Raw genomic sequence first — 13424 nt, forward strand, 5'->3', positions numbered from 1 at the left:
GCCTGCTTCACATTGTGTCTCCCTCTCTCTCTGCCCTTCCTTGCTTGCACTCTGTCCCTCTCTCCCTCAAAAATAAGTTAAATGTAAAAAAAAAAAAAAAGAAACAAAAACCAGGCTTCTTCATGGTTCTTCTGTGATAGTCCCTCTGTCTTATAAATGCGTGTAGGAACAGTGTCACATGAAGGACAAACTCTAAGTCATTTTGGGTTGTTCTCTATGAAGCATGGCATGGGACATTTCCTCCCAGTGTCTGTTTCACAGAATTATTTACATTAAATAATTATGCAACTTACCGTAGTCACATACTCTATTTTGACCTTCCATTGGATGGGAGCAGAGACTGTTGCTGTAATAAAAATTGCATTTCCTTTACCTGTGTGCTGCTGTCCTTATCACAAACAATGGCTATCTATAATCATTGATTTTTTTTTTTTTTTCTCTCTCGAGATAAGCCGATTAGTAGTAATGAACTGTGTGTTTATCCCCCTAAAGTAGGCTGGTGTGATTTTCTTCCGGGGGAAAAAGATACCATCTTGCCATGAACCTAATTTTCTTAATTTGACCTTCTGAATCTCAGTCCTCGTGGCAAATTGTATTTTTTAATTCCTAGAACTATTTTAGTAACAAAGAAGTTGGAATTATTTTAGCATTACATGAAAGGGCTCCCCTGTAATTTTTAAATGTCATCTTTTTGTGGCTGCCTGTTGCCACACTCCCACTACTGATTCTAACATCTTTTATTGACACTGTGACTGGTTTATTTTTACCAACCTCCTTGCATAGAATGGTACTTTTCCTCTTAAGTCAATCCAAGATTCTGCCAACAGAAAGTACCCTCTCGGTTACTAAGATTTTCTTAAGCTACTTTGTTTGGATGCCCCACAATCTCTTCACCCTGTCCAGGAAAATCAATGGCACTTTCTCCTTTTCAGGTCTCTGACTTCCGAATTTAGGCGGTGGTATTTAATTAAAGATTCTTTGCCAGCATTCACTTTACCTCCTGTATTTGCACAAGAGCGCTTGAAATCAAAGGAGAGAATTAAAAAGAAAAAAATAGCCAAGATGGTAGTCTTGAAAACTAAAGAAACATAGTCCATTTAGTCTTGTGTCAGCCTGTAGTTCATCTTCGCAAAGTGAGACTTTCCTTGAATCCGATGTTGCTTTTTAATACAGTAGGTAGATGACTGTGGCGGGAAATTTTCATCAGAAACAACTAAATGACCTGCAAAGACTGCGGAAGAACACGGTGATAGACTAACAAAATGCAGGTGAGCCATATCTCCCTTGCTGCTGTTTATGTGTTCCCCACATTACGGTCAATGATCACTATAGCCTCCTTCCGTTACTGTTACAGACTCTACCAGACACATTTATTTATGAGGTACATGTAGTAGATACGTGTACGGAAACGTTAGTTCTTTTGTTCTCCTGGTTCAATAAATACAGAAATAGATTTGATAATGTTGTCAATTTTACACTGTTTACAAAACAAGAGCGCAGGGTATTTTCAGGGCAGCGAACCTGGTCTAGATGATGCTTTAATGGTGGATACGTGCCTTTATACATTTGTCCAAGCCCGCAGAATGTTCTACACCAAGAGTGAACCCTAACAATGATAATGGGTGATAATGATGTGTTAGTGTAGGCTCATCGATTATAACAAATGTACCATCTGGTGGGGGATGTTGATAATGGAGGGGGGTGGCTGTGTACCTGTGGGAACCAGGGGGAACATGAGTCGTTTCTATACATTCTGCTCAACATTGCTGTGAATCTAAATGTACTCCAAAAAATAAAGGATTTAATTTTAAAAATGGAGAGAGAGAGAGCGAGCACCCTAAGAGGAAACACGAATACCACACTGGCAAGTAGAGAAGAGTCTTAGTTGTTTTTATGTGTATTGTTCATATTTTAATACATCTTACAATGTATACACACAGGGCCTGGGCTTCAGTAACTATAACTGTATACTGTTTTCATAAAATATGCATGGTGGATATCACAAATTTTATTTCTTTCGAACTTGGTTTGAAGCTAATAGCTGTAGCTAATGAATTATTTAAATTGGAATTTGATCATGATAACCAGAAATGCAACTATGGGTCTCTCAGACAAAGATGAATTAGCAGCCCCTTTCAGGAGCTGTATGCTCTGTCATGGGAAAGTGGCAGAAAAAAAAAACCCTCACATGATACTCGTCGCTCAGCATGAGCTAAGAGAGATTGAGCCTGAGATGATGCAGTAGAGCTAGGTCAGAGGACTGAACTCAAATGACGGTACAAAAGATGTGATGAGTCTGGTCATCAACTCTAATTCCAAAGACAGAGACAAATTCAAGGGGCCTTGAATAAGATAACACATGTGAATGGGGTGGACATTCTAACACACGGCAGCTATGCTGTTATGCGTGAGGCCATTTTTCTCTTTGCGTATAGATATTGGTAAGTGATGCGTATTTTTGGAAATTTTACCACATTAATAATTATATGTTCTAAAACTCTGTGAAGCCTCAGCAATGCCCCCTCTTTCCTTGGGTAGTGGACATGTAAGCATACACGAAAGGCATGCTCAAACTTGTTCAGACTAACACTTTCCGTAGATACGTTTTATTGTAATGAAGTAGGGTGACACATAAAAATTGCATGGATTTACGGTGATGTTTTGATATATATGCACACGTTGTGGAATGATTATCACGATCAAGCTAATTAACACACCCATCATCTCAGACAGTTATGTGTATGTGGTAGGAACACTAGAAACTTACTAACATAGCAAATTTCAAATAAACAATATGTATTAACTGTAGTCACTGTGCTGTATATTAGGTCTCCAGAGCGTATTCATCTCATGAGTCAAAATTTGTATTCTTTGATATGTCCCCATTTTCTGCACCCCAAGCCCCTGGCTCTGTGCCTAAAAGCTTCACTTTTTTTTTTTAATTTAAAATGAATTGAATTTATTATTATTTTTTTGGATCCCACATATAGTTGAGATCACGTACAAATGTGAGGTGGTATCTCATTGTGGTTCTGATTTCCCTGACGATGCATGATGTTGAGTATCTCTTGCTTGTTTAGACATCTTCCGAAGGCATCTGGTTCTTTCTTTTGCCTGACGGAGTCTGCCATGAAATGCTCTTGCATTTTGTAGTCCTTGGTTCTTTCTTGTGTTTTCTCTCTGTTGAACTTGCCATTTTTTTTCTTGTATTGTGTTCCTGATTTTGTTAAATAGTTTATCTGTGTCTCTTGTAGCACTCCGAGCTTCTTCAGAACAATTATTTCAAATCCTATGTCGGTCAGTTCACGGATCTCCAACTACTTTGGGGTTAGTTATTGGACGTTTGTTGTATGTGTGTGATGGCTTCACGTCTCCCCGATTCTCTGTGATCCCTGTGAGCTCCACACGTGTCCGCACATTGGAAGAACCTGTCGTGTGTTCACACTTCGTGGACTGGCTTCAGTGAGGAGAGACCTCTACTTGCTAGGGGTGCACGCTGGAGCCTGCCATGGCTCCAGGCATGTGTGGGGGGTGTGGTGGCCCACCTGCTCAAACAGCCGTGGTCTACAGCGTCGCCAGCTGCGTGGTGCTTGCTTGGTGGCAAGAGCCGCGGGGCATCCCCAAGGCCTGGGGGATCTGTGGGGTCCCCGGCAGCACTCCCAGGTCCAGCAGTGAGGGACTGGGGCAGGTGTCAGGTGCCCGTGGTGAGTGGGGCCAGTGACGTGCATGCACCGAATTGTAGGGTGTCCTGCAAGGTGTCACGAGGGCAGGGGCCCACCGTGGGCACATGTGGTGGAGACGGTGGCACTGGTGGTAGTGGCCAGGGCTAGCCGCAGGCGCATGCGTGGGCTGCGGGCCGTGTGTCAGGCTGGAGTGCCCGTGGCAGCGCTCATGGGGGTCCTGGCAGCTGGGCTGGGGGCTGGGACTCAGGAGCACAGCTAGGAAAGCTTCTGGCTTTCCTCAACACTGAGAGTCGCGGCCGCCCTGAGCAATAAGGTCACTCCTGCCATGTGGCTGACGGTGACAGCCTCGCCTGTCTTCATTGCTAGCCATCTCCAGACACCTCATCTGCGTCCATGTCCCCAGCAACTTCGCACCTTTCCCTGCCAGAGAAGCCCGGGGAGGACTTCCCTCCCTCCAGGGGGGCGCTGGGGGTGGGGTGATGCAGGCAAACGGAGTGGCCCCCGCTACTCCCTTTGTGCACTTATTCTCAGGAGTGTCGCGACACTGTGTTGCCACAGCTTCCGTGGACTCCTGAGCTGTCCCGGGACTACTCTTGTTGGTGGGTAGTGGGTGACTTTTGTGTGGGGATGGGGGCAGACAGAGGCTGGGATCTCTCACCCGGGCAGCCGTCAGCCGTCCTGCTGACAAGGCTTTCAACGTGAAGTCATAAACAAATATCTGCGGTTGAAGTATCGGAGGCATATACGCAGCCTTGGATGCGATGCTCTTTCCTCATGCTTTTCTGTCCGCAGTCTCATCTCCTGTCATCTTCTAGTTACAGCCGAGCTGCCAGACTGTCTTCAGAAATGCTGATTCCGTGTGTGAATGCTCAGCTTCCTGTCACTTACCGCCTTTAAGTCCTTCAAACCAAATATGTTTGCCGAATGCTTGCAGGCCTTCGCTAGATCTGTTAATGTGTAAACTCGTACAGTGTAAGGCTGCAGCTTACAGTGTCATATTCGTCTGAAATTATCTTACTTACGTTACTTCTATAAAATTAATGAATACACATTTTAATGCCTGCGACACCCAGTGTTTATTCTTCCCTATCATTGTCTTTGCTCTGCACCTCAGGAAAGGCACATGCGGAGCTAGGAGAAGGTTCTAGAACTCTTCATGTGCACAGGAGCCCAGGGAAGGAAAGGCAGGCCGGAAACGAGAAGAAGCAATACAGAGTCTTAACATCTGGGGAAAGGGAAGTGTCTAAAATCAGATCAACAAAGGGCATCTGGGTGGCTCAGTCGGTTGGTTAAGCATCTCTTGGTTTCGGCTCAGGTCGTGATCTCATGGTTGGTGAGTTTGAGCTGCTTGGGATTTTCTCTCTCCCTCTCCTACTGGCCCTCCCCTGCTCACTCTCTCTGTGTCTCTCCCAAAATAAATAAATATACTTAAAAAAATTTTTTAAATCAGATCAACAAGTACCTTTAGAGTACTTCGTCAAATCTCAGACACTGCTGAGTGCAGGGTGCAGATTTACTTTCTGTAACATACCGTTGAGAAAGAACAAAGACACAATGATGCCGAATATGTGATCCTCCTTTTGGAGACACTAAAGTGTGGGGAAAAGTTCATCTTGGATTTCATCAGTGTAATAAACTATAGCTTTAACAAATGGAACAGGAAAAAGACTGTGTGTTTATCACATACTTATTTTTTTTTTTAATTTTTTTTTTCAACGTTTTTTATTTATTTTTTTGGGACAGAGAGAGACAGAGCATGAACGGGGGAGGGGCAGAGAGAGAGGGAGACACAGAATCGGAAACAGGCTCCAGGCTCCGAGCCATCAGCCCAGAGCCTGATGCGGGGCTCGAACTCACGGACCGCGAGATTCACATACTTATTTTTAACTGTTATTTGAAGTAGGATTTATTGTATATGTGTTTGCCCGTAGCCATTTTAAAGCTAATCTTTTGTCACCATGATTTTAAGTTTGCCATGAATAAGCTTCCCGCACATCATCTATAAAACATGGCTCAATTTCTAGAGGAACAAAGAAGACAGCATTTATTCCTTAATATAGCCTAGGAGACGTGAAATTTTTATGAAGTCTCCATTATTTGTGTGTGTTTTGTTTAGGTTTTTTTTTGTTTATTTATTTATTTGTTTGTTTTTGTTTGGTTTGTTGTCATTTTCAACACCTGTTGTTTAAACTCTAGTCAAAAACCAGAAAGGACTCCATCTATTCATTCCTGCAATACCTGTTGCTAAGAAAATTAAATGAACTTGAAAAATTGTAAGCTTCCTGCTTAGAATTAATCAGTTTAAAAATAGCTAATGAAATAAAACCTGAAGAATAATCCCTAAAGAATCATTTGAGTTAAAACTTTATTTCACAAGAAATGACTCTGAAAATAGAATTTCCTAGTTAAAGAAAATTGCAAATGATATCAGGGATTTGACAAAAGCACATCGAAAGGACTCTGGTACAGTGTGCATTATTATTAAGTGTTAAGTTACTGACCCACACTTACCAAGACAATAGTAAAAGATTTCTTTTTTAAATTTATTTTAATGTTTATTTATATTTCAGAGAGAGAGAGAGGAGAGAGAGAGAACACAAGTGGGGGAGGGGCAGAGAGACAGGGTGGCATAGAATCCAAAGCAGGCTCCAGGCTCCAAGCTGTCAGCTCAGAGCCACCCACCCAGGCACCTTGATAGCAATACATTTCATAACCAGGTGCGGTCAAGGTATAATGTTAAAATATTTTCAATTTTCTTAGCAATTAACGATGCAGACATTTTACATTAGGGGGTGATTCAGAGAAGTAGGTATGTTAAAGAATCTCAGGAGGTAAATAATGCTGACTGTAGTCTTTAAGCAATAATGGCATTTTCTCTAAAGACGAGAGGAAAAATTAATCCAGAATTCTGCTTTATCTTTGCTAATCTTGTAATTAAAATTCCCTCGGACTCTTCGGGGTATCATTGAGTGAATCGAAGAAATACAAAGGCATTTGCAAAAACTAGAACCACTTACAACATGTTTTGTTTTCACACTGAACAAATGCAATAAAGGTATTTAGTTTCATTGAGTTTAAATTTTTAAAAATTATTTTAGTTCTCGATAGTAACTGCCTTTTCAAAAGCTTTAAATAATGATTTTTAAATTTTTTTATCATTTATTTGTTTTTGAGAGAGAGAGACAGAGCATGAGTAGGGCAGGGGCAGAGAGAGAGAGGGAGACACAGAGTCTGGGGCAGGCTCCAGGCTCTGAGCTGTCAGCACAGAGCCCGCTGCAGGGCTTGAACCCACAAACCTATAACATGATCTGAGCCAAAGTCGGATACTCAAATGACTGAGCCACCCAGGCGCCCCAATGATCTTAATGATTTTAATAGCATGCTTGCTTCATGTCCAGGTTTGAGCATTTCTGTCCATTAAAAAACATGATACTCCAAGTGGAGTTTTCCAAGAACAATTACACAGAAAGTTTTTAAAATAAATTTAAATAAATAAATATCTAATAAAAATAATAATCATATCGCCTATTTTACATTATGATTTAATTTGTGGGAAGCCTATGTTGACTAAGCTCTCCACAACTAAGGCCATCATTGGTAGGGATCCATTCGTAAGTAGTACAGACCTCTTCCTCTTTGTCACCACTATGAGTTTGGAAGCTGGTTGTGCTGAAGTTCTACTTTTATCAAAGGCAAAGATTTCATTTTTAAATATTGATTTTGGAGTATGCTGAATATAACATTCTTCTACCCTACCGCAAACAGTTCTTTTTTTTTTCAAAATTATCTTTTAAATTTATTTATTTATTTTGAAAGGTGGGGGGAGGGGCAGAGAGAGAGGGAGAGAGAGAATCCCAAGCAGGCTCCCCGCTGTCAGCACAGAGCCCAATGAAGGGCTTGATCCCATGAACTGTGAGATCATGACCTGAGCCGAGATCAAGAGCCGGATGCTTAACCCACTGGGCCACCCAGGTGCCCCAACAGTTTTCTTTTTTCAGAGGTGGTAGGTCTGCAAGTGACAATTGCCTGTGTTATTCTCCCTCGGAAAACTCATGTTGGTCCTAGTACCAGACGTTGAAAAAATTGGAACTGATGAAATTGCCATTCTTGGCAATCTACTGAGTGACATCCAGGCCTCTTACACAAGATCTCAAAGGCTGGTCCAAGGCAATCTTGTGAATTGAAAATAATAATAATAATAATAATAATAATAATAATAATAATCCATAGACGTGCACTGTTTTCTCTGGCATTATTCTTTCTCCCTTAATCACTGGAGAATCTCATATAATCCCTATTCTTTGTTTACTTCCAAGAAGCAGTCAAGTTAATGCATTCAGACTGAAGAATAAATGGCAACATTTACATCTTGTGGAGATTTTGCTTTATAAACCAAAATGCTAAACCCAGAGTTTGGCTTGTATACGAGGGTTTCAGACATTAGGAGTTGGTAGGAGACCTATCTTGAGAAACAAGGTGAGGTTGTAGCTACCATTCTAGAAATCACTTCACGTGGTCCTGTCGGAGAGGCCCTCCCAATCTCAGTGTGAGACCAAAATGACATGCAGTGGCATTGTCAGTAGAAAGAAAATAGGGGCGAGCCATGTGACCACATATGTAATTTAAAACTTTCTGGTGGACACATTTAAAGGGTTGAAAAAATGATGAAAATATTTTAGCATATAATGTCTTACAGTCATACACACACACATAGCAGTATATTCCTGTTGCCTTGAAACCTGCCGTATTTTATACCCACAGGTCATCTCCACTGACACCAGCCATGGTTGGCCAGTGGCTCCTGCATCTGAAAGGGAGCTCCGATGAAAAGAATCAACAGCACAAGGCAGTACTAGTCAAGAGCTGCATGAACAGCACAAGACGGTACTAGTCAAGAGCTGCATGAACAGCACAAGACAGTACTAGTCAAGAGCAGCATGACTGGTATGGAAAGGAGCGGGTTCCATAGTTATCAGATGTGGGAGACAGCACTTTGGGACAGAGTACTCTCGGGATGTATATGAGTTGGAGATAGTAGGAAGAAAGGAGGACTTCTGCAGCAGAGAAACCATATGGTCAAGACAGGAGGAGGAGGAGAGGGAGGAGACAGAGGAGAAAAAGGTGGAGGGAGGAGGAGGGAGGGAAAAGAGGAGGAGGGAGGGGGAAGAGGAGGAGGGAGGGGAAAGAGGAGGAGGGAGGGAGAAGAGGTGGAGGGAGGAGGAGGGGGAAGAGGTGGATGGGGGAGGAGGGGAAAGTGGTGGAAGAAGGAGGAGGAAGGGTGGAGGAGGAAAGGGCAAGGGGGAGAGGTGGAGGGAGGAGGAGGGAGAGAAGGGAGCGGAAAGAGGAGGAGGGAGGAGGAGGGAAGGGGAAGAGGAAAAGGAGGCAGAAGAGGTGGAGGGAGAAGGAGGAAGGGGGAGGAGAGGAGGGGGAGGAGTTCGTGCTGGGATTCGAGGCGGTGATGCAGAGAGAAGTTCAGGGAATCAGGATGTAGGCTCCAATGTGTACAGGGGAGGAGAGGGACAGGGTGACCCGAGCAACAGGCAGAAGTGCCCACTGGCCCAGAGGAAGGGGGCAGAAAGAGGGCAGAGAGCTCCTGTGTCGAGCACCTTCTTAGCAAGGCCCTGGAGGGACAGGGCTCCCAGCGGGGAGAGCACAGGGAGAGGGCATGAGAGCAGAGCTTTGCTGGGGTCCCTCACTTACGGGGCAGGGAAGGTGCAAACTAAGGAGGAGAGGCATAAGTAAGGAGACAGAGTTGGCGGCCCAGAAGCTGCGAGGGCAGAGCAGGGCACAGGTGGTAAAGAAGGTGCCCCAAGTGTTCTTTCAAGAGGTCGAAAGAGAGATGAGAAAGGAGAACGGAACCCCAGGAGGCTTCGGTGGCTAGGTGTTCGAATCCAGACTCTTGTCCATTTGCCTGTCACATCTCGTGACAAGTGTGTCGCAGCAAACGTGCGATGGGATTCCGATCAGGGCTGTGTTCCACTTTTCAGCAGCGGACTTACTTCCGCACGTCTGTCATGTGCTCTGAGGGGCTTCGCCATGAACCTTGCTGAGCCTGACTTCTTCAGTGCAGTGAGCGAGTGTAGACAGGTGAGTCCCGGCACAGTAACAGATGACAAGGGTGTTCTACACTGCGCACTGGGACAGGAACACCACGCCAAATCTCTGTCCTCTGAATGGATAGTCATCCTTCAAAAGAACAAAGTGCCCTACAGTCGTTGAACATACTTGGGGCCACACCTTGCCCATTTCTCTGACCTATGCCAGACCCGTTGTCCTCCTTCTCCAAGTCAAACCCTGTTCAGGTAGGTGTCCTTCAGCAACTTCTGAAGACCCACTTATAGGGTTCAGGTTCTTTCTAATGGCAGTCACGTTCTGGCCAACATGTACTTTTCCACCACTTTCTTCCACAAATGGCAGATGTAACTCAACGTTTTCCAAGCACTCTTGATTTTTTTCCCTCTCAAATTGCCCTTTGAAGCTGGATACTCCCCTTTTTTCCCAGCTTCCCAAAACACATTATTGTCCCCTTCACACTTTTGCCTAATCTACAGATATAGATATAGATATAGATATAGATATAGATATAGATATAGATATAATGTGTGTGTGTGTATGTGTGTATACACACACATACACACAGACACACACACACACATACACACACACATGTTAAAAACCCTTTCTGTATATTAACCTATTTACCTATCTGTATCTATCATCTTTCTGTTAAGTGGGTCTCCTACAGCCCAATGCTAACTGAAAGCATATTTCTTACACTGTATTTCCAATAGACATAATTCCTTACCTGAAATGTATTTGTAACCCCTAGGATTTCATGCAAACATGAAGTTCACAAAAATATACGTGAAATCTGATACATATGGACTCTCTCTAAGTCTGTAACATTTATTAAATTTTCCATAGGGAGTCTGAGCCAAATATATATTGAGAGCTACTAATTAAATTATAAACTCCTGAAGGCAGAGATAGTTATTTTTATGTCCTATGCTTAAATTAGATATATTTACAAAATTTATATTTATCATATGACAAAAAGGATTTTGTAAATGTATATTATGTTCAAGTTACCAAGTTAAATTAGATTTTATTTTATTTTTATGTTTTTTGTTAAATTAGATCTTAAAATGCTCGTTTTCATTTAGATAGCATATTTATTTAAATGTGTCATAGCAGTTAATACAGGTTTATAATTAATAGTGGCATTCATTAAGGTAACCTATTTTAGAAATTTGATCTCATTGTTAAAGATTACGTAGAAAAGAGAAATCACTTAGAACAAAGAAGAGAATATTCTCAAAAAGAATTTGAGAAAAATGCCCATCTTTATACCTTTGTATTAAAGGTTGAATTAACAAATATAATTTGTTATGTTTTAAGTCATTCTAAAGAATAAAGCATAAAACAATGAAGATGATAGAGAGTTTGTAGAACTATATTGGATGATTTTTCAACAGTAAGAAGGTATCAGATAAATTCATAAGTAACATGCACTGGTGCCTGCCGTTCCTATTAAGTTATGAAGCAAATAGGATATAAGATGAATTATCTACTTTTGTTTTGCTAGTATTAGAGTAGATTTGCTATCTGCATTCCAACCCCTACCAAGGTAATTTCTAATATACGGAATTTTTAATTTAAGTGGGCAATTCAAATAGTTAAATTTTGAATTTCAAAATATTATGCAACAGCCATCACCTTTTAAAGCATTGAAGATTACTGGTGGTGAAGTAATTGTAAGTTAGAGCAGCAGTCCCCCTGATCTGGGGTTTTGCTTTCTCTGGTCTCAGTGACCCGTCGTGAGCCAGGTCTGGAAGCAGATGATCTTCCTTCTGACAGCATCCAGGACGATCGTAGCCTAATGCTACGTCACAATGTCAACATCCTTCACCTCGCTTCATCTCACCAACTCGGCAATTTATCTCACATCACCCCAAGAAGAAGGGTGAGTACAGGACGTTAGAGAGAGAGACCACATTCACATAGACTTTATTACAGTATATTATTATAGGGGTGCCTGGGTGGCTCACTCTGTGAAGCGCGACTTTAGCTTGGGTCATGATCTCGTAGTCAGTGGGTTCAAGCCCCACATCGGGCTCTGTGCTGACAGCTCAGAGCCTGGAGCCTGCTTCAGATTCTGTTTCTCTCTCTCTCTCTCTCTCTCTCTCTCTCTCTCTCTCCCTGACCCTCCCCTGCTCACACTCTGTCTCTCTCTCTCAAAAATAAACATTTAAAAATTAAAAAAAAAAACTAACTACAGTATATTACTATAATTGTTCTACTTAATTATGAGTTATTATTGCTAGTCTCCTACTGTGCCGAATTACAAGTTAAACTTTGTCATAAATTGTGTGTGTAGACAAAAAACATAGAGCATATAGGATTCAATACCGTCATGGTTTCACGCCTCTGCCGGGGTCTTGGAACACCCCCATGAGTGAGGGGGGATGCTTGTATCAGAACTCTTAGAGGCAGCTTACATTATTCTGCTCACTCTGGCTCCACATTGGAGTCATGTAGAAAGGTTTCACAAAAAGTAGCCATGTTGGTCCGCAGCCTAAATCATGAAAATCACAATCTCTGGGTGCTTTCTAAAGGCTCTGACTGTCCCTGTTATGCAGCCAAGGCTGATTACAGTGAAATTGAGGAAAGTGGGGAAACACTGGTCATCACAACAGCTTCAACCTGTAGACCGTAAGATGTCAGAGAAACCTCTAATTTCAACTTGGTTGAGGTTTTTAAATTCAGTCAATTATTTGTTGGCCAGGGATAAATATAATTTTCTGAAAAAAGGTAATAGTGAAAACGATGTTGCCTATGTATATATCTATTTCATACTGTGTTTTTATTGAATTAGAAAAAATAAATGATCTACTGGGCAGTCTTACCGTAAAGGTAAGGAAAGTCTGTAAGCATAATCAGCTTATCGTGAGAAGGAACACAATTACTTAGCATTAGGAAAAAAAAAAAGCGCTTTGGTCTATATTTGTCCAACTTCTATTTTTGTTCTTTCTGTTTATCTTTATCCCCAAACCCAGCTTTATTGAGGTATCATTAAGAAATAAAAATTGTGTGTATTTAAGGTGTGCAGCTCGATGTTCTGATATATGTATGCGTTGTGAAATAGCTACCCCTCGTCAAACTTGTTCACGTAGCCACCACCCCATCAGCCTCCAGCTAGAACTATACACATCCAGGGTCTGAAGAGGCTGGAAGATTATATGACAAGGAAACCAGTACCCAAGGACGTTACGGGACACCAAGGTAGTGATACATTCTCCGAAGACTGTGTGTGCTTCCCAGTAAGAAGCTCACAGCCTCTGCTCTTGCTTCTGTGGCCTTGCAGGTAACAGGGCACTGGTCTGTCCGGCTCGCCTACCCTTAGGGTCACCACTCAGGTCTAGGCTCTCCTGAGATGGTTGGGAAGGATCAGAGAGAAAGGAGTTTATGATACAAGCCACCCAACTTTTTTCCCCGTGAAGAGTTCTGACTGTGTCCTGACTGCCACAGGTAACGCGCATTCATGTAGATGAGGCAAGTTGCGGTGGAGAGGCGAACAGGCACAGAGGCCTCCGGGGGACGCGGTATCCCAGCCATCTCGCTGCCCGAGACACAGAAGCACAGACCGCAGCAGTAGCTAAAGCAATCGGATCTGCGCCACATTGGAACGCGGCCTTTGTGTGGCTTCCCCATCGGAGCCCCACGGTGTTCTTCCTGCAAGGC

The 13424-nt window shown here is 42.6% G+C and overlaps 1 long non-coding RNA gene across 1 annotated transcript; it reads left to right on the forward strand.

The window, feature by feature from the left end:
- The first annotated feature begins 1190 nt into the window (after nt 1-1190).
- LOC122217321 lies at nt 1191-12966 on the forward strand. The gene is made up of 5 exons (XR_006201404.1): nt 1191-1268; nt 8445-8627; nt 9671-9770; nt 11492-11646; nt 12740-12966. It is a non-coding gene; the product is annotated as an uncharacterized LOC122217321 (long non-coding RNA).
- The last annotated feature ends 458 nt before the right edge of the window (nt 12967-13424 follow it).

The sequence above is a fragment of the Panthera leo genome, chromosome B1 (assembly GCF_018350215.1).
Source record: "Panthera leo isolate Ple1 chromosome B1, P.leo_Ple1_pat1.1, whole genome shotgun sequence".
Classification (NCBI taxonomy): Eukaryota; Metazoa; Chordata; class Mammalia; order Carnivora; family Felidae; genus Panthera; species Panthera leo.